The sequence below is a fragment of the Malaya genurostris genome, chromosome 3 (genome assembly GCF_030247185.1).
Source record: "Malaya genurostris strain Urasoe2022 chromosome 3, Malgen_1.1, whole genome shotgun sequence".
NCBI lineage: Eukaryota > Metazoa > Arthropoda > Insecta > Diptera > Culicidae > Malaya > Malaya genurostris.
Genome location: NC_080572.1, coordinates 228,000,585 through 228,022,675, shown reverse-complemented (window position 1 = coordinate 228,022,675; position 22,091 = coordinate 228,000,585). Strand labels below are relative to the sequence as shown.

The 22,091-nt window shown below is 37.3% G+C and overlaps 1 protein-coding gene across 6 annotated transcripts in view; it reads left to right on the top strand.

Moving 5' to 3' along the window:
* LOC131439141 (axotactin) overlaps positions 1–22,091 on the top strand; it is a 193,304-nt gene that overhangs the window by 12,186 nt on the left and 159,027 nt on the right. The window contains exon 1 of one of the 6 annotated variants that reach the window (XM_058609808.1): positions 14,824–15,002. The exons of the other annotated variants lie outside the window; for them this stretch is intronic. The gene's annotated coding sequence lies outside the window, so the exon portion shown is untranslated. Of the gene's footprint in view, positions 1–14,823; positions 15,003–22,091 lie in introns of those variants that run through there. 6 annotated transcript variants of the gene reach the window in all.

The window sequence follows — 22,091 nt, the reverse complement described above, 5'->3', positions numbered from 1 at the left end:
AGAAAAAGAACAGTAGAAAGAGTGACTGGTTTTCGATACGCGTCACACCAGTCGGTTTTTCATTCGCAGAACTTCAGAATTCCACCCAAAGCGATCTGTCGGTGGCGTAAAACTTCCGATCGTGTCGGTAGTGGCCCACTTGTTCCACCGCTCTCACATGCGGGTGCTCTAGCAAAGAAAGAAGGAATATTTATTAACCCACTCGCAATTGCTCTTTTTTTTCGGGGGCTGCTTTCCCGTAAACGTTCGGGCAGTTGGGGTGCCTATGAAGCATTTCCACTTGAATTTTCCACCCGCTCACTTCCGGCATCGAACCGAAATTCCCACTTGGCCCGACAAGTACCGTACCGTACTGTTCATGAGTTGTATGGCGCGAAAAGGTGGGTGTACTAATGGATTTCTCCGATGAGCATTAATCTTCAATCATGATGGTTTTTTAGTTCGGTGTTTATTCAGATGAATATCCACCGAAATGCAAAAGCAGATTTGGTCCAACAATCGAACTGGGTACCGTCTGCAATGACACCTTTGGGATTAGACATTTCGACTTTAGAAGCAATATTTTTCTGACTGGTTATCGTTCGAAACCAGATTGGAAGAGCAGTGATTGATGGAAAGTAACCAATAAAGCGAAAAAATTTTCTTTTCGTCAATCAAGACCAACTTTTGTATGTTCGCTACTATTTATATCGATATTATTTAACTTGATAAAGGAGAGGAAGTTCCGTTGTCCTTTCGGAAATTTACTGGTTTTGTACGACTTGTATGTTTCCCTGGAAAGGATATTCCGCAACGTTTGAATGTTAACAGAAAGTACTTCTAGCCACAACTCAGATAGAAAAACCGGAGTAGGCTTTCGTAAGTCCGCCTTTCCACGCTCAGGAGTTCCTTATAGGTTTTGCGCATTCGCCAAATCGTTATAAATATTGTATCTGTTTCGATTCCAACATTAGCTAAACTAATTGTGAAGTTTATGATATGATTTATTTTTACTTGCCATAAGACGTAAATTTTAATGAATTGCTACGCTTCTTTTATGTACATCTTTAGAGAAGTAAATTTACACGCTTTTGTATTTCTATGTGTGTATATAATACTATGGTATTCTTCAAAATAATTTTCGTTGGTTCTTGAAAGAAAATAAAAAGGTTTGTTGTGCATCAAATAATAAAACCTACAAAATAAACAGTTCTCAGATCAGCTTCGTATTCACGCCATTCAGTTATGTGTCTGACATTACCCACCCGTCTTTTTTGAATGAATAGAAATTTCAACCTGCTTGTTTCAATCCGATATATCGCTAATTCAAACAGAATATGCTTGGTTTTAACTAGAATATGGTTGTTCTAAACAACCGTGGTTAAAAAAAACTATGGTTGAATCAAACCAGAATTGTTATTGTCACAATATCAACTAAAAATTTCTAAATTAGTATATTAAATAAAAAAATCAACACCAAAATTCGTTAGAGTTACCCGGAATTCACTAACTTTTTCAAAATTTTTTTCTGCATATAGCTTTACAAACTGAGTACTTCATGGTAATTATTACATCTTTCGACAAGTATTCTACCATCGTTAAGCTGCCAGATGTTTCGAATCTATTAATCTACTGAAAACGTCATTTTTAACGACAATTTACACGAAAATCCGTGTTGGCTCACATTTTCGAATTTCAATTATTTTCGCATAAAATTTGCTTGAAACAATCTTATTTCTTTGAGTTTATCAGCGTTCTTGGGTGCTTGGAGATATCTTAGATACTGCGCAATAAATTCATCAACTATAAAATTTTCAAATAAGCTCGAAAGCTGAGACAAAATAATCTTCGAAACTCATAAGACAAATTATGACTTCCAAATATAAGAATAATAAAACTGTTCAATAAGTTTGCCTTATGATATAGAAAGGAAATTCTTCAATGTTTTACAACAGATATTCATAAGATAGTCCTATGAAATTCGCAAAAATGTTTTGAATGAAGTTCATAAGATATGTTTTATGATAATAATTTTGTAATATAGTAAATTCTGTAATTCAGCTCAGAGCTCCAATGTTTTCTAACATTTCATGTACCAACTGACGAAATCTGAAGAAATTTTCAGTATAAATCAACTACAAACTAGTCACATCACACCTCGGCGAATGACCGTAAGGTTAAAACCGAGGGTAAATAAAGCAACATTATAATAATAATAATAATAATAGTCACATCACGTATATTTGCGATATTAACGACTCGTGGCGACTGTGCACAGGAAATACGAGTTAAATTTCCGGTACAATTACGCATGATGGTTCTCCGAAAATTCTTCTTCAAAGTAAATTTTAACAGTTGGTTTCAAGACAGGAATAATAAAATTTGTGGGAATAATTCATTTATTAATGCTTTCGGTTCGAGTTTATTCCTTACTCGTTCGGATTCTTGTCATGACAAAGTCGAAAGAAAAAAATATAACATTGATGAAATGCATAGATAACATATAAAAAAACTCATAAGACTACTTATTTCTCTTATTAGATTTTCTCTACCTCGTGATGGAATTGATTTCTGCATGTTTCATAAGCCTTAGTCTTCATAACGTTTGCATTTGAAAAATGAACAAAATTGTCGATTTATCGCGGGTTTACCTTCATCCGCACTGTCGAAACTACCCATGCAGCATCAATCATAGTAACCCATGAGTTAGCAAACAAAATTTGACAGCGCTATCCGTCGAACTCTAACCGTGATGGAAAAAACAGTGAAAGAACTCAGTTCAGAAGTGTTCATTTTTTCTTTTGAACTAGGTACTTTTTTAACATTCTTCACCCTGTAATTCCAGAACCGGAAGTAGGATATCGGATGAAATTCAGGATTATCTTATGGAACCACAACAACTTCCATTTGAGTCAAGTTTGTGAAAAAGTCATTTCCGAGAAACCCCGGTGAGATTAAAGTTGTGTCCCGAAATCACTCATTGTGTTGCAGCGGCACGGAAAGTAAATTCTTTTACAGCGGTTTGTTTACCTAGACGCCCACTATCTGTAATAAAAATTTCACGGTGTTTCTTACAGTGAGTCAAAAGTTATTGCCGAGAGGAGAGAAAAAATCCTGCACATCCATATCGATAATCTAACTTTAAAAATCGCAAAAACGTTGAAAATCGCCAAATCAACCGAGTATATGCTTAAATTTTTCAATGGGAGAGAAGGAGCGTGGATCGAGTGTCTCAAGGTAAGGGTCGTAGTGGGACATATGACCGCAAGCTGAACCAGAAGATATGAGGAACCTTCAGAGTAAATCCTGGACTATCGGATATGAAATCGTGCAAAATATGCTGCTGCTCGCAGTACGTTCGAAGAATTCTTTTACGAGCAGGATATCGTTCTTTTCGAATCAACAAGCAACTAAATAGAACGTTGAAGCAAGGTTTCGTCACCAAAACTCAAGCTCGGAAATTGTATCAGCAGGTTTTGACGAAGTAGCAAGGATGCCTGCTCATCGACTCATGACTTTTGGCTTCCTGGCCAAAAATTTTACATGGCGACGGCACGAGTAGATGTTCCTGCAAAGTTTAAGTTTGCTTTATGGACAAATTTGCTAAAAATAACTGATGATTTGGCTAGGGGTATGCAGCTGAGGAGCAAAAACCAAAGTGTTCGTGATGAATAAGACGATGGACTCGAAGCTGTACAAGGAAGAATACCTCAAAAATCGCGTACTACTTTTCATTAGAGCCCATAAAGATCCCGTGAAGTTTTGGCCAAATTTGCCAAGCTGCCACTACAGTCGGGATGTCATCAAGGGGTTCATCAATAAAAACATGAACCCACCCATATATCGAGAGATTTTGGGCAATAGTGGCAATAAACCTATTACTACTAGGTAGGTTACTAGGTAAAAAGCAAACCTTATCAACTCCATCTTTGATTATCAACGGAAATTGTATAACTGGCAAGAAACTAATCTGTGAAGCATTCAACAAGCACTTTGTTACAGTTACAGAATGTAACCCCAAATGAGTCTTGTCCACTGCAACACACAGATCCAATTGCAAATTCAATTTTCCTCCAACCATCGTCGGTGAATGAGATTATACTTCCCATCACTGAACTGAAAACGAACAAAAGTCCTGGCCCTGATCTTATTCTAGCAAAATAATAAAAACAATGCCGAATCCTTTTCTCGGATCTTATCTGACTCATTCAACTTGATGATACAATAAGGATTCTACCCAGACTGTCTTAAAGTTGCTAGACTTGTTCCAATTTTAAAATCAGGTAACTCTGCAATACCCGATAATTACCGACCTATAAAATTGCTGATAAGTCGTATAGGTTGTTTCCTAGAAAATCACAAAATACTCTATAGCATTCAATATGGTTTCCGAAGCGGAAGTAGCACAACCGTTGCTATAACTGAGCTCATAGATAATATTCTACACGGAAAGACCGTTAGTTATTTTTTGAGACAACTAAAAAATCTTACTTTTGCTAATTTAGATTTTTTAATTCTAGTTCCCTTAATAATAATAAAATATTTATTGAAATGGCTTTTATTTTAGTTGAATTCACCAATCAAACGTGCTTCATATCCATTCAACTAATTTTTTAGTTGAATTAGAGAAATAAAACGTTGTTTTCAACCAACATAAATGGCTGAATTGGTTTCTGCAATTTGCAGCTATATAGCGCTCTGTCACCGAAAAAACGTTAACACCGTAATGACTACTAGCCACTAGATGGCACACTGCTACCGAAAAAAATTTCAGTCGCGGTTATCTTTTCCATATTGGCAGGTATAAATACGATGTTGGAGAAAAAGACATAAGCGAAACATAAACTTCTTTTTGAAAATTTTACTTCTAAATCGCTGTTTTCTTCATTCGACTTCGCGAAATCGACTCTTTCACTGAAAACTTTGAGCACTCGGAAAAACAAAAACCGAATACAAGTAGTACACCGGACGGCGTAGCCCGGAATGTTAGAAGATACAAAAAACATCATTTAACGTGTACAATTAGAGTGCAACATTCGAAACTCAATTCACTGTTCCGCGTAAAAACATTATTACGCACAATCGCTTCAAATGCGCACAAATTCTGAATAAATACACTTTCCACAAAGAGTTTACGTCATTTTTACAAATCGAATCAGAAATTTAAGTATGGATAAATCGTAACACATGCGAAAAACATCAAAACAATTTGCAAGCAGTTTCAACAAGACTGTCTCTTTTAGCTTTTTATTGGATTGTTTTGTTTTGACACTTCTCATGGGTTTTTGGCTAATAAACTTGTTAATTAAACCAATTTCATTTTGTGTTCTTTGTGCTGTCCTTCAGTAATGATGGTGATAGATAAATAGAAACAAATTTTCTGATTTTAATAACAAATTAGTTGCCAATGAGAATTTCGTGTTGGATTGAAATATTGCTGTTTTTGTCCAGGATATTCGCCAACTAAACACATGCTCTAAAAATAAGAGTTTTTTTAGCAAAGTAAATTCTCAACTTTAACTAATTTTATAGATATTTTGGAAATTTTGTGGTTAAAATCAACTAATTCAAAAACAGTAATACGAATTAGGCGCAGAACTAATTTCGGTTGTTCCGTGTCCGAATGCCAATACAAGTTCTATTATAACAAACATGAATAACGACTTGCTGATTTTAAAAGAATACTTCTCTAAAAATCTTCTCTCTTTGAATCTACAAAAAAATAAATATGTCATGTTCCGATCACCTAGGAAAGTTCCTTTCACTCTTCCCAACTTAATTGTTGAAGAAAATGTTATAGAAAGAGTGGAAGTTTTTAAATCTTTGGGAATCCATCTGGATTCTACGTTGTCTTGGGAACATCATATAAAGAAAATCGAAATAAAATCTCATTATTGTGTGGAATTTTAAAACGTGTAAGCCATTTTCTACCACGGAAAACACTTATTCTGTTCTATTACGCTCATATTTATCCTCGCTTGAGTTACCTCATTGTTGTCTGTGGTAGAGCCTGCAAGTCAAAATTGAAGAGATTGCAAATATTGCAAAACCGTTGTATCAGAATAATATTCGATCTACCGGGTAATGGGCGATGAACAAACATTAATCTTACTCAAATACGAGCCTTTTGGTGTGGGGGAGAGTGGAGGGTTAATAAAAAAAACTCAGATAACCCAAATGTGGAAATAATTGTGCCAAGGAAGTTGACTCCGGCGGCGTGCTGCGTTCAATGAGACGAATCAAGAAGGAAGAGAGAATTTTCATTAGAAACGAAGAGAAATGATTTGTATTGATATTTGTTTTGATGTATTAACCTTATTTGTATGTCAATTCGTTACCGAGATAAAGACAATTTTAGCATTCCGGTTTCTAAATGGACATAGTTTTGTTTGACACACGCACACATACGCAGACATTGTTCAATTCGAAGAACTGAGTAGAATGGCGTATGGATCAAGATTTTTTAACGTCCGAAAGTTTAACACTGCTTTATGCACTTAAATTTTTCGTACTCGCTCAGACGTCGACCTAAGTCAAAAACGCATCAAAATGACCTCAGGGGGATTGAATTCAAGCGAAAATGATTGAATCACGTACTCTATCCTACAGAAACTGATTCATTCCACCGGCAAATACCCTCTCGAATTCCAATCTTCCGCCAACGAACGAAGCCACTGTCACACATATCACTTTCCTCAGAGCTCATGCTTTGTGCTGTAATTTATCCGTTTCATTTAATATACGTTCAATTGTCGTTCGTTAAGGAATTCGTTCATTCAGTGATTCGGCCAGCGCATTCTACGGCGATGCCACCATCTTCGAAGGCGAACATCGTAGCAAAGGCTTGGCGTTCATTCTAACGCTAACGTTGTGATGGTGACTTCCCCCCAGTCGTCCAGTTTGGCCCTGTACGAACCGAATAATTCAAGCACCTGTACCGACAGCCACCACCACCACCCACCCACTCAAGTAAGACTTCACTGTTGACTGCGAAAAGAAACACCACGTTCATATTCCGCTAGATATCACATATCTTGCGTAAGTGCGCTCCCGGTGACATTTCGTACGTTCGTCCCGTCCCACCCGATCCGGCAGCCCAAATCAATTAGCACCTTGGTTCGAACTGTTATCACCTGCCTGTTCCTTGGCTGAGCGGACGCGAAGGTTGATGGTTTTTAATTGAGCAAGCCTCGTTTACAATCATGTCCGTACGTAGATACTAATTGTGCTAGGAAAAAAAATACTGGTTCATTTTTTAAGTAAGGCACGTGATTGATGTTTGATAGAATAGCAAAGATGATAACACGAACTGCAGTGAACTGATAATATGGATCGAGCGGGGTGCCGTTTGGAAAACCGCACATTAATATGGAGTGGGCGATAGTTTCTCAGTTTCTCAATATCCAATCACTTTCCAGATGAGGGTCATTGTTTATCGACGTAGAACGAAATGTTTGTGAGTTTGAACCGGTCTAAACGGAACGACCCGGCTAATGTTTGCAGCTCGTTGGGATAAACCATGCACTGCAATCGGTCAATTGGAACAAATTGTTCAATTATTGTTGAACTCAAACGCAAGAGCCTGGATAATAAACTCAAATCATCAGCATCGACAATTGCATCGCTGATTGTCTCTACTCAATCGCAGTAACCACAACAAACTTGCTAATCGGATTCACAAAGGATAAATCTGTTCTCGAACCGCAAAGCTACTTAATCGCTTTCTCCCGCCAGTGACGTGCGGTTACCCAGTGCGGACATAATAAAAATCTCGGTTCTCGTTCGATAATACGACCGATTACGTTCGCTCGAAACACAAAACTATGTATGTATGCTGGTATGGGCGGAGGAATTACGTTCGAAGCCTTTGCGTGCTTTACTCAGTCCGGTTGATATTCCAAACCCAGCAGCATTTGCTATATTCATACCGCACCGTCGTCCGGCGCTGGAACTGGATTTAATTAATTTACAACAGAACAACAATCATTTCAGTCGAAAAGCAACCACCAGCATGCATTTATCTTATCGCAGACCGGTTCATTGTTAACTTCATAGGCACAGAACAGCGAAAATTTTATCAACCAAAATCCACGCAGAATAACTAGTCAACGTTGGCGAAGAACAAACTGCAATTCGGATTATAATTGCAAACTAGTAATGAGCGTGCAAATTCACTCTGTTAATGTCGTAATCGACTGTTCCAAAAAACAATCATGGTCTGCCATGACGACCTTGTCTCGTTGCTCAAGTAATTCAAATCGCAACAACCTTATCAATTTTTACTCAATCACGGGATTGACGCTGCGGTTACGTCGATGATTGTCACTACGTCGAATGTATGTATGTGTGGGCATGGTTATCAAATACACTCGCATCATGAGAAACGAAATTAAAAAACGCTGCTAAAATATGAAATAAAAACAGATCGTTGAGGTAGATGGATGTCGATGATACAATTGTGATGTCAAATTCAGTTGATCCACATATTTATAGCCTGAACACGTTAGAAACAAAAAATAACCAACCAACCAACTGAGGCATAGAAAGTATCAAAATCAACTTCTATTTACAGCTCCATAATAATTATCAAACATCAAATATAATCTGTTTTTCATGCATACCGATTCCATCCCATTTTCCAATAAGCTGCAAATGTCTGCAGCACTTTTTAAGAAATCTGTAGATTCACCCACAAATCTGCTGACCTGATGACTCTGTATGCAATACTGAGCTATATCGAGCTCTTTTTATACGTGATTTTTATGCGGTTTTTTACGCGGATTTCCGAAGTTATGCATATTTTATAACCCGAGTTTTAAAAGATCTCCGTTCCGGGTTGGCGGTTCAATGCATAGGACGCTGGTCTTACAAGCCAGTTGTCGTATGTTCGAGCCCCAACCTGGAAGCATTCTTAGTGTCAGTAGGATTCATAGTACTAGCCATGCAATGATTCTGTACGCTAAGAATCGGCTGCGAAGTCTGTTGAAACAGAAAGGCCAAATTCCTATTCTTGTTTCGTCTTAGAAATGCATGAACCAACAATATCTGGTGTTGTCTCGAAATTTTTAGAAAAAATTCGATTTTTTTCAAAAACATGTTTTTTGAGATTTCACCTGATCTGGACATTTCACGCATTTTTAAGAGATTTGGCTTTAAAAAAATATTTCTTACTTTTGCGGTGATCTCCGAACTTACGCGGTACATATACCCCGCTAAAAAAAGACGAGTGGGTAATGTCAGAGGCATAACTGCACTATCTCATTTATTATGAAACCAGTTTTAATTCACCTAGTTATGTGTTGATGCCTTTCTCTTATTACTCATAACATCATAAATATTACTGTGGAATTCGCAAAAACAACTGTTCATTAAATAAAATAGATAAGTTTGATCGGACTTAATCTAACAAAATCTACAAATCCTGTTTACCCTGTAGTTTCGGAACCGAAAGTAGTATCCACAACGAATGTAGTAATTCCGTATGAAACTGTAAGACTTTTCCTTTGAACCTACAAAATTTTTATCAACCGCAGCACCATCCTTTACCAATATCACACACTAGTAGTAGACACCTGTAACCATTTCGTTTTTTTATAGCGTGTACGAAATAGAACAAAGCACGCATCGTTTGTGTTGTGTTTTGCCTTTCTCATATAGAAAGGTTATGCAATCACTGTGAAAACCGACTTTTGAACCGAGGCCCGGAGGGCCGAGTGTCATATACCATTCGACTCAGTTCGTCGAGTACGCAAAATGTATGTGTGTGTATGTGTGTGTATGTGCGTATGTGTGTATGTAACGTTTTTTTGCACTAACTTTTCTCGGAGATGGCTGAACCGATTTTTAGATTCAAATGAAAGGTCTTGTGGTCACATACAAAATTCCTGAATATTATTTGGATCCGACTTCCGGTTCCGGAGTTATAGGGTAAAATGTGCAAAAAAAATCAAAATAGGTGTTCAAACTTTTCTCATAGATGGCGCGACCGATTTTCACTTAGGTTCAATTGAAAGGTCCTGTGGTCCCATACGTAATTCCTGAATTTCAAATATAGGGTAAAGTTTGTTAAAAACTTTATACCATAACTGAAAAGAGCGAAAAACCGTAAAAAGTTTTCTAAATCGACCTCAATTCTTTTCCAATTGATAGTTTTTATCAGTAGACGGTCATACAAACCGATTTCGGTTATTCTTTTAAGAATCGACGAAAATTATTTTGAAGAATACCACAGTACTATATATGATAGTATAATTGATATGAGAAAGGCATCATTACACCACTAGGTGGATTAAAACAAGTTTTTTTTTCTTCCACGTTGCACGTACCGGTGTTGTACATATTGTCATTCTATATAACGATTTGAAAACGTTGACACTCATCGCCCTGTACCTGCGGATCCGGAAGTCGTATCCGGATGAAATTTCATAGTAGCCTTAAGGACAATATTAGCTTTAAATCAAATTAAGATTTGTGAAAATCGGTTAAAGCATCGCTGAGAAGTTGAAGTTAGTTTTATTTTTGGAGTTTATCTTCACCACTTTCGGTGCTTTCGGAACAGGAAAAGGGTCGTTATGTCGAATTAAGTTTTTATGCAAACTAGAAGCATTTTTCGGACAGTTATACAAGATGTGTACCTGGTTTTGAAAATCGTTCATGAAAAAATACTCATGAATTGGTAATTTATCACTTATCGCGCTTTAGTTTCGAAACCGCTCTACAACTTTTTAGTAACCTATATGACCTTTTCTTTGAATCTTAGTTTGAGAAAATCGGTTCATCTAGATTTAGTGTCGTCTCGAAAAAAAAAATTTGTTTTTTACTTTTTTTGAGATAACATTAAATCTCGGCGTTTCGTGCAATTTTATGATTTTTGGCAACCAAAAAAATTTTTGATTTCGGAAATTTCATGTACTGCCCCCTATGGTTCTTTTTAAAGATCGAAAATTTTCAAACTTTAAACGCTGGGCGCATCCCTTACCCATGTCCGATTTAGCTCAAATTTTGCATGAGGACTTTTTTCGAGGTGATTAAACATTTGAACAACAGCGCTTTACGAAATTAGAAATGATCCCAAAAGATTGGCACTCTTAAATACATTAGAGCGGTAAAAAACAACGTGTTTTGTCGGTTACGTCACTTATACCATTATATCTCCGGAACCAAAAGTCACAGCCATTTGGTCTTCGAACTTGATCAATGACCTAACAATAGCTTTCAAACAGGCCTAGACTTATTAAAATCGGTTCAGCTATCTCCGAAAATCTTGCGCGGTAAAAAACTACACGTTTTGTCGGTTATGTCTTTTATACCATCATTTCTCCTGAACCAAAAGTCACGGTCATTTGATCTTCAAACTTGATCGATGGTCCGATAGTAGCTATCATATCTCCGGAGCCAAAAGTCACAGCCATACGATCTTTGAACTCGATCAATGGCTTGACAGTAGCTTCCAAACGAGCATAAGTTTGTCAAAATCGGTTCAGCCATCTCTGAGAAAATTGAGCGCGTATAAATATCTTTGATAAGTGCACATACAGACATTTTCCGATCTCGTCGAACTGAGTCGAATGGTATATAACACTATGGGTCTTCGAGGCTCCGTCCGAAAGTCGGGTTTTCCCGCAATTCTAATACCTTTCTATAGAGAAAGGCAAAAAGCATTTTATGAAATTCATAATAACTGATCTGAAATTCTTTAAAATTTCTCTGATACATTGATCCAAATCCGAATTCCGGTTCCGGTATTACAGCGCGATAAGTGAAAAAAAAATTCAATTTCATGGAGATTTTTTCAAAAGTGATAACGAAACGAGTTGCAAATTTTTATAAAATTTTCAGGTAAATTTGTTAGTTAGAGGATAAATAAATCTACTTTGGGACTACTGGTTCCCGGTTTCCGCTTTCGAACGCATCGGTTATAGTGAAGAAAAGCTCCAAAAATGGAACTTACTTTGATTTCTCAACAACGGTTAAACAGATTTTCACAAATCGTGATTCAAGTTAAAGAGCTCAGTGTATTAAAAGATAACATACTGTGCAATTTCATCCAGATCCGACTTCCAGTTTCGAAATTATACGGCGATGAGTATCAAAACCTTCAAACTGTCATACAAAATAATGCAAAACCGGTACCCATCGGTACGGAAGAATAAAACGACTCCACCTAGCACACAGCGTGCTTTGTTCAATTTTTTTATAGCATGCAGGGTTGCCACATTCAAATCTATATTATCTTGACATTAGAGTGCCTATAACCAGAGTGACGACATCTCATCCGTAATGTTGGTAACAATTCAAAACATTTAATCCGAAATGTTGGCAATGTCGTTAGCTTGAAATTATAATTGACAGGTCGTTTTCTCATTCGTAACTGAAAGCTGTCATCACGCTGGCTATAGGCACTCTACTAGACATAACTGTTTACAATTTGAAAAAGTGACTTGACAGAATCTTGTAGTAATGTTTTTGAAAATATAATACCGTTTTCGTTTTTACACGCAAGCGACTCTGACTTCGAGTAAAACGTACACGCGGTACGCGCCCTAAACAACCACTCATAGACAAAGAAAAAATAAACAAGCTCGCATGGATGTCGTGGTGCGACCCGAGAAAATTTGTGAAACTACACTATTGGAATCGGATCTAGATCGACCCCAGGTTGCGACTCTGGGTCAGCTCTCGGGCTGCTCTGATCAATAAACGAAAACGGTATAAGTAATATGAGAAAGGCATCACTACACCACAAGGTGGATTAAAAAAGGTTTTTTTTTTTATAGTCGCTATAATCAACATTTCAAAGTTTTCGACCAATATCTTTGGTATTTCCGTGATATCCGTGTAGAAAATTGGAGTTTCGATGCTTGCTCATGATTTCATGAGAAATCAAAATGATTGGTTTCATGATTTTCTAATCATAACAGCAGTAACAGATTTCTTTCCGTGTGGTAAAGTCCGGAATTCTAGGGATTTGTACCAGTTCAGTTCAATATATTTTAATACAGTTTTCATTCGTAAATTTCACTACGATGCTTAGTTTTGCGAACCCAAAAACAATTGAGGACACGGTAGATTTATCCGAATGCAACGATCTCCCTATTTGCGAACCTGAACAACAATCGATTTTCAAAGCAAGGGTCCAGAACCAATTTCCTTTTTGCTGACTAACAAGTTTTGTTTGCCATTCCGGCTTTGTATCTCCTAAACTTTGCATACGTGTAACTAAGAAACATATCATTTTAATCCAACCATTGGACTTGGTTTATGGAAGGGAAGAGTCGTTTCAATCTGCTGCAGAGCAGAACCTTGAATTTCTTGAGGTTTTTATATCAATCCTTAATCTTCAATCTCTTGAAATAATTTTTAGTGTCAGTACAATACTAATCTACTGTTGAATCAGCTGAAACAGAACAATTCTACAAGAGGAATGTAATACCACGGTTTTACTACATTTTCCACGTGAAGACTGGGTTGGGCTCAGCTCAGATCTATTTTCTAGAAGTTTTGAGCAAAAAAAATGTTTTTTTTTGTGAGAAGGGCAAAATTATTTCCGCAGCTCGATAACAGACATTTTTCTTCAGTTACAGTTGCTTGAATTACCCCGTTCCTCTACAACCCCGGGAGGGGTAAACTAATTACCACAGCAATGACGCAATTAACTAGAAACAAACTCACACCCAAAGGACTGGCCCAATATCATTCCATTTACCTACTGTACAGAGTGCATAACTTCGCCCTACTGTGCAGTTGTATATCTCTTGGTTGGTGTCATCTAGTCCTCCCCCCGGGGTAAAAGTTTTATCGTATTCCACTTCACTAAGTGGAAAGCTAGAAAATGAGCGCATTTCAAGCAAGAAGAAACACACTCTGATTGGGTACCCACTGGGAGTGGAAATGGTAATTATTTTCTTGTTACATCGTAACTCCTATCCCTCTGGCGCAACAAACTAACCTGTTAGTTTCAATGCGAATCGTAGTGTTAAATCCGAATAGAGATTATTTTGCGAACTGGGCCGGTTTCGAGCTGAAATCAAGTTTTTCTTCGGCTTACCCAAACCAAACCGATGCATCGATGCTTCAAGGAGCCAAAAAGTTTCCCGTGCACCTACAATTGTTAAACTTGAATGCACATGTCAACAGCATAGATTACCGAAAATCACAACGAAACTTTCGTTAGTTCTTTGTGGTTTTCGTTGAGATGAAACGTTTCTTGATATCTATCTATCGCCTTCCGCCCGTCCTGATGGGGGAGACGAAAAACAACTTACTGGCGAAGAAAGAACAACTTTCCGGTGACTTTTCGAGTGCAGAACTGCTTCGAGAAGCCTCATTGAATGTGTTTTTTTGTCGAAACTGTCCCCAGCACCGCAAGCAGTTGCTCAACTAAACTAAACTTACTTCTATTTCTTATCGGTGCAGGGTGAAAACATAATTTAGCAAATCGAAACAAGTTTCAAGTTTGAAAAAACAGCTATGGTAAACGCTAGAAATAAATCCTGGAAAAAATATCTCTTTCGGTGCTTAATGGTTTTCAAGTCGATAGAAACTTCTGCGAACTTTATTTAGTATTTTTTTTCCCTTGTCAGTACCATGACAAAGAGCTTGTGTGTTATCTTTTTGACTTCTACCGAGATAGCCGTAACCGCGTCTCGAAAAGGTGACGACGATATCACAGCCGCATCATAAGTACCCGGTCGTTGTCTGATTAAATTAGCGACATCGCTCATCTCGGTTCATTGAGTCGCTCTAACAAGTAGCAAGTAAGTAAGTGCCGTCGTAAGTCGTACGGGGATGTGAGCGTGCACTTGGTGGACCACCACTAGGAACACTAGGTCCAGCAGTAGTCCAGTTGCAGTTTGTCCACCGGCGATAGAACATCCATTCGACGGATAGTTCGCGACACGCGTTGTCTCTCGTCCCTCAGCGTTCGCTCAGGAAGTAGTCCAGATTTCTTCATTCAACTGCGATAGCACCGGTAATAATAAATCCAGCTCCGTCCAGGCGAGTGCGCGCGGCAGTACAGTAAAGTGAGTGTCATAAAATCGCAAAATGGCTGCCATAAATTTTCTGCTCCAAGTTCAAAGATTGTGTGATTCGCCGGCCAAGCAGAGCGAACAAAGTTCCTGAATGAGAATGGTCATGAAACAGGGTCGCAGTGCACTTTCCGTTGCGCTTACGGGGCTTACGATGCTGACCGCACGAACGAATTGTCGGTTAATTGATGAGTAAGACCGGATAACCGCGGTGTGTCAGCAGTGCGGAGGAGGCGCTTGGCTAATTGTGGATTTCAGTGACTTTCAGACGTTTTGCTGTTTGTCAGCTTGCCGTTTGGGTTAGCTAACGATAAATTTCCGTCGTCGCGAACAATTCCCCCAAGGTTAATAGAAGTCGATATGCGATCGACCGTGGTTTATGAATATTTTTTGATGAGGAAAATATTTGTTAATGTGAACTGTTTGCCGATCTGTGCTCGATTTTACACGATTTAGTGCTCTTTCGGCGAATACGAATACCAAAACAGCACGGCAAACCGATATTTAATTAAAGTCCTGCAAATATTGTGTTCACCGAAATATTTGGTTTATGATTTCCAAATTTTCAGCAATTTTAAATGTCATAAATTTTCCGTGCTTAACAGCAATCGAAAACATCAAATCGAAGATACAAAATTATTATTTATTATTTATTTGTCGTCAATCAAAAGTAGACCATAAGGATAATTACAATAATCGTCTTAAATTAGTAAACTATTCTAAATAGATCACTAAATAATGTATAATTTATTATGAGTTAAATAATTATAATCGGCTTACCGAATAGAACTGAAATATTGCTTTAGTTTGTTTTTTGACATAGTGAAATCGACTGCTTCTGAATGCTTGTTGTATACAGCCATCAATTGATTTATTGGCCCATTTTTTGCATAGTTTGTTCGCTGGTGGTTTGTAATAAAAATATTTCGATTTCTTAAAGGCCGAGATGGTATGTAAAAATTTAGTTCGGACAGGAGTTGACTGGAATCTACGCGATTCGAGACAATGTCATTTACAAATGAGACCATTGAAAATTCTCTGCGTTCTTTTAATGTTTGAATACTGATCAGCATACAGCGGGCTTCATAGGACGGAAGAGGAAGTCTTGTCCAACCTAATTTACCAAGTGCAAATAACAAAAATTGTTTTTGAACTGATTCAATTCGATCTTCCCAAGTGATTAAGTAAGGTGACCAAACTAAGCTACAGTATTCTAGTACTGACCGAACATAGGCAATGTACAGGGTAATTTTTTAAGAGCTTGAGAACTTTTTTAAACAATAAAACGCATAAAATTTGCAAAATCTCATCGGTTCTTTATTTTAAACGTTAAATTGGTACATGACATTTACTTTTTGAAGATAATTTCATTTAAATGTTGACCGCGGCTGCGTCTTAGGTGGTCCATTCGGAAAGTCCAATTTTGGGCAACTTTTTCGAGCATTTCGGCCGGAATAGCCCGAATTTCTTCGGAAATGTTGTCTTCCAAAGCTGGAATAGTTACTGGCTTATTTCTGTAGACTTTAGACTTGACGTAGCCCCACAAAAAATAGTCTAAAGGCGTCAAATCGCATGATCTTGGTGGCCAACTTACCGGTCCATTTCTTGAGATGAATTGTTCTCCGAAGTTTTCCCTCAAAATGGCCATAGAATCGCGAGCTGTGTGGCATGTAGCGCCATCTTGTTGAAACCACATGTCAACCAAGTTCAGTTCTTCCTTTTTTGGCAACAAAAAGTTTGTTAGCATCGAACGATAGCGATCGCCATTCACTGTAACGTTGCGTCCAACAGCATCTTTGAAAAAATACGGTCCAATGATTCCACCAGCGTACAAACCACACCAAACAGTGCATTTTTCGGGATGCATGGGCAGTTCTTGAACGGCTTCTGGTTGCTCTTCACTCCAAATGCGGCAATTTTGCTTATTTACGTAGCCATTCAACCAGAAATGAGCCTCATCGCTGAACAAAATTTGTCGATAAAAAAGCGGACTTTCCGAATGGACCACCTAAGACGCAGCCGCGGTCAACATTTAAATGAAATTATCTTCAAAAAGTAAATGTCATGTACCAATCCAACGTTTAAAATAAAGAACCGATGAGATTTTGCAAATTTTATGCGTTTTATTGTTTAAAAAAGTTCTCAAGCTCTTAAAAAATCACCCTGTATAATGTTTTAATTGTATACGGATCGTGAAAACAGTAACAAAATCGTTTTATGAATCCTAGCATGTTATTGGCTCTGTTTATGATTGTATTATAATGGTCAACAAAAGTCATTTTAGAATCTAGTATTATTCCTAAGTCCCTAATTCTTTCGCATTTTTGAACTGTTTGACTTCCAAGAGTAAGTATCAAGTCAGGTGTATTTCGTTTTTTACTGAATGTTATTCTACTGCATTTTTTCACATTTAGTTGAAGAAGACTTTTGTTACACCATGTATAAAAAGAAAGAATTTCTTCTTGATAAACCTTGGCATCCTCACTTGTCTCTATTTCTAAAAATAGTTTTATATCGTCTGCGTATATTAGAATTTTTTTTTTTTAGAAGAAAGGAAATGTCGTTAACAAACAAGATAAATAAAAGAGGACCTAAATGAGATCCCTGGGGGACCCCGGAACTGACGTGAATGGGGCTCGACTTTTTACCCTTAAATTTTACAATTTGCTGACGATTTGTTAGATAAGATTCCAACCATTTAAGAAGACCTGGTAAGATTCTCAATTTCTGTAATTTGAACATAAGCATGGGTATGTCAACACGATCGAATGCTTTGCTGAAATCTGTATAAAGAGCTTCAATGTAATTTCCCTTGTCCATAGTGGTCAGGGTATAGTGGACGAGTTCAAGCAAATTAGTAGTAGTGGAACGTCCTTTGAAAAATCCATGTTGCATGTGAGTAATTCTATTTTTTATTTGACTAAACAGTTTGTCATTAACGATCGCTTCAAAGAGCTTCGGAATGCAAGAAAGAATAGCAATCCCGCGATAGTTGCATATGTCTGCTTTTTTCCCATTTTTGAAAATTGGTATAAGGAAAGAGTTTTTCCACGTATCTGGAAAAACTCCAGTCTGAAGCGAATTATTAAAAAGCCAGCACAAAGGGGTTGCAAGATCTAATGCTAATTTTTTCATAAATATGGGTGGAATCCCATCAGGTCCGGCACTTTTAGAGACATCTAATTTGTTTAGGGCATCTATTATGTCTAGCACTTCGATTTGATTTACATTAATATCTTCAGTAAACTCTGGAAAGAAATTAAAATATTCACGATCGCGGTCATCTTCAGAAAACTTCGTGTAGATTTGTTGAAAAAATTTAGCGAAAAGATTACAAATTTCTTGTGAGTTATTACCAATGTTTTCCTGTAGATACATTCTTGACGGAAAGTTTTCTGATTTCAATTTGTTTCTAACATAACTAAAGAATTTTTTTGGGCAAGACTTTATTTCCTGTTCAGTTCTTGAGTTATACTCTTTGAATGCAGTATCAATTGCTGAACTTAGTTGGTCACAGATGTGTATGTAATTCGATAAATTGTCACTATTATTTTCTCTTTTGTACTTTTTATGAGCTTTTTGTTTTCGATTTCTTAGGTTTCTAATATGCTCGTAATACCAAACAGGATACTTTGAATTATTTTGTCGCCTAATTTTCTTTAATGGGACATGTTCATTTATTATGTCGTACAGCCGTGCGTAGAAAATATCGACTGAAATTTCGACATTTCTTTCGTTTCTAAGGAGTTCTTGCCAATCTATTTCTCGTAGCTTACGACTAATACTATTATAATTTGCTGAGTGGTAATCGAAAATCTCCTCATACTCATAGTCGTCGGGTCTATTAATCTGATGTATAAATATTGAGAATTCGATTGCTGTATGAAAAGCTTCATTTTTCCACAATGGAGTTGGTGATTCTGTTACACAAAAATCATCGTGAATATTAGTAAATAAAAAATCTAAATAACAGTTTTGCTGATTTTTTACATGATTAATTTGATTAAGACCTAAACCGGATATTTTGTCTAATAAGTAATGAAGTGTTTCATTCTCCCCAACGAGAGGTAGTAAAATGCTCTCATTTTCAGCGTCTGGAATAAAGTCGATATTGCGCTGATTAAAGTCTCCATATATATGAACTTTAACTTCCGATGGAAGCTTAGTCATGATTTCATCAGCAACATGCAGAAACTTTTCATATGTAGCTTTTTGGGCATTGTTAGGAGGAAAATATACTGAAACAAAAATATGTGTTTCACCTGCTAAATGAATTCTTACCCATACGTGTTCAAATTCTTTAGATTTCGTAGTGGTTATCATTTCGGCGTCAAATTCTGCTAAAACAGCAATAAGAACACCTCCCCCCGATTTTTTATCAGATGTATGGAGCTCACGATCGTTTCTAAAAACGTTGTAAATGTTTCCGAAGACTTCCGTGCTGTTAACGCTATCATCCCAACTAGTTTCGGTTCCTAGAATAATTCCATACGAACACCCTAAAATATTTTTATGGATTTCATTAATCTTACGTGCGCTCTTCATACGTTTAAAATTTTGACAATATGCTACGATTTCCGTCTACGACGCTAGATGAGGAGATCTTATTGAACATGATTGTTGACTTATGATGATATTGTCATTATTCTCTTCTTCTGGGTAATGCGTCAAAATTGCCGAAAACACGAATGTTGAGCACGACAGGCCACGCACGTATCAGTTAACGAACATTCAGCAGACATTTGATTCGGCATCGTTAGTTGCAGGTTGTGCTCTCGATAAGGATTAATCGTCGGTCCTCTTTGAAAATTAATTGTAGGTCTGTAATTTGTTGGTGGTCCCGAAAATCGATCCTTAGCTGCAGCAAGAAGTATTCTATCAGGTGGAAGATTATTTCGGCTGTTGTTGTAGTTGTTGTTGTTATAGTTAGTGCAATTATTATTCATGTCGTGACTAATAATGTTATTACAATGTCGTTTTGTAGATGAATGATGCGTTGAAAGAGTATTGGATCTGTTATTGTAATTTTTTCTTGAATTTCGCTTTTTGCGCCTTCTTGACTTGTCAGCATCATTTTGCTGACGTCGGAACCTAGATTGACGTGCGTCGTACTCACTCCAATCAGCTTTCCATACCTTTTTGGTGCCTAATAAACGCCACCCAGAATAGTCGGGTTTTATACAGTTCAATTCGTCATCCAAACTGGGGCATGAGTCAGGTGTCGATGATGATGATACAGCAATTTGGATTCCAGCAATATTTGTTGATAAAGACTTCAACTCCTCTAGAATGTCCAACTCGACCATAGAATTCGGATTGTTAGGTAAACAGGTTGCTGTGTCAAGAGATAGCTGGCTGAGTTGACTTATTTCGTTACTCAGGTCTCGCAAATTTGAAAAAAAATCTGAAGTCACGGTTTGCAGTGTCGAGAACACACTTTCCTTTGTCGATTTTAAAGCTGTATCTAGCTGTATCTAGCAGTCATGTGATTTTTAATACTTGTCACACTTCCCGGCAAACTGCTATTTTTATTTAGTGCGATCAGCTCATCAGCTCCTGTTGAAAAGCAAACTTATGCAGCACTTCCGTGTTGGCCTGAAGTTGCTTCTCCAGCAGTTTTTGTTGCTCAACAAGGCTGCTATAATGCATCTTTACTTGTAGTAATTCTTGACATACCTCGCAACATGGCAGCACATAAGAATTAATATCTGCTTTTTTGTCTCTTTTCCTGAGAGAACCGCGCTGAATGGTAACACCGATGCAGGCCGCGTGAAATTTTCGAGGGCAGCCAACGCATGTCCACATGATTGTGTCGACGGAGGTATCCAGTGCACAAATTTCACAACTCATGTTGATTACACAACTAAAAACAGTTAAAATAAACAATAAATAATATTTCGCGCGCGGCACTGGGAGCGAATGGCGAAATACTAAACTACTGAAATCTCAGTAAACAGTTTTCACACAATCGAGCGATGTCAATAATCATAATTTGTTGGAATACGTTAAGAAATCTTTTGTTTCGATTGTCGCAAACATTTCGCTATTAGCAAGTGATCAGGGCATATCGTGCGATAGGGCCTTTTGAAAGTTACGAAAAATAATGCTCATAATTCGAGTTTAGAGCATAACTTCTTAAATTAGGCTTCTATCTACGAGATTATATCGAGTATTGAGTAAATGAAGGTTATAGAGCCGAGCAACGAGCATTATATTTTTTAACATTCGCAAGGGTCTATCATACGATATGTACGGGCCAAATTCCGATTCCACAAATCAGCAGAAGGGTCATGATTTCCGGAAAAAATGTGTATATTCTTGCTCTGATAATACATCATAATTGAAAGTTTTTGGATCATGAACCATTTGGACTAATTTCGCTGAAATTTAAGCGTAGCGCACCTCACAATAATGGGCAAAGCTTTAGGTGTGTTTTTGCTACAATGAGGATCTTTGAATCATGGATTAAGGTGTTATGTTTTAAAATATACAAATTTCAAAAATAAATGAAACGAAATGGTTTTTATGAGATTTCTTTGGCTTTGGCTTTTTTTATTTTTCCTAAAGTTGGAGTACTATTACGTTGGAAACCAAACAGTTACAAGCACTCAACGAATTATTTAGAGTACTGAATTTTTGAAGAACGTTTAAATAAACGCAGTTTTGCGCAAAACTAATAAACATCATATTCATTGACTCAAAATAGACCAGAATGTCGAAAAATAAATATCACTTTCAGCTCGGCTTGCAAATTATGAGAACGAGATCCAGTCCAGTCAACGAAATAAGCGGAACAGTATTTTCAAAATTGTTTTTTTTTCAGTCATTTTTGGATTTCAGTGAAAATGGATCCTTTGTAGTGTCGATATTAAACCGAAGTTTCGAGAATCGATAATAACAGAAAACGATTCACAATGTTTTTTACCTGTAGGCGCTCGAACCTATTGTTGTTTTGGGTTCCAAAGAGACTTTGGGATGTATCAGGTGTACACCTTTGCTTCCGCCGTTTTCCGATAGGTGGCTGTACCGGCTGAGGCTGGTTAAAATACATAGATGATAATGCCTTTAAAGTGAGTGTGTGCA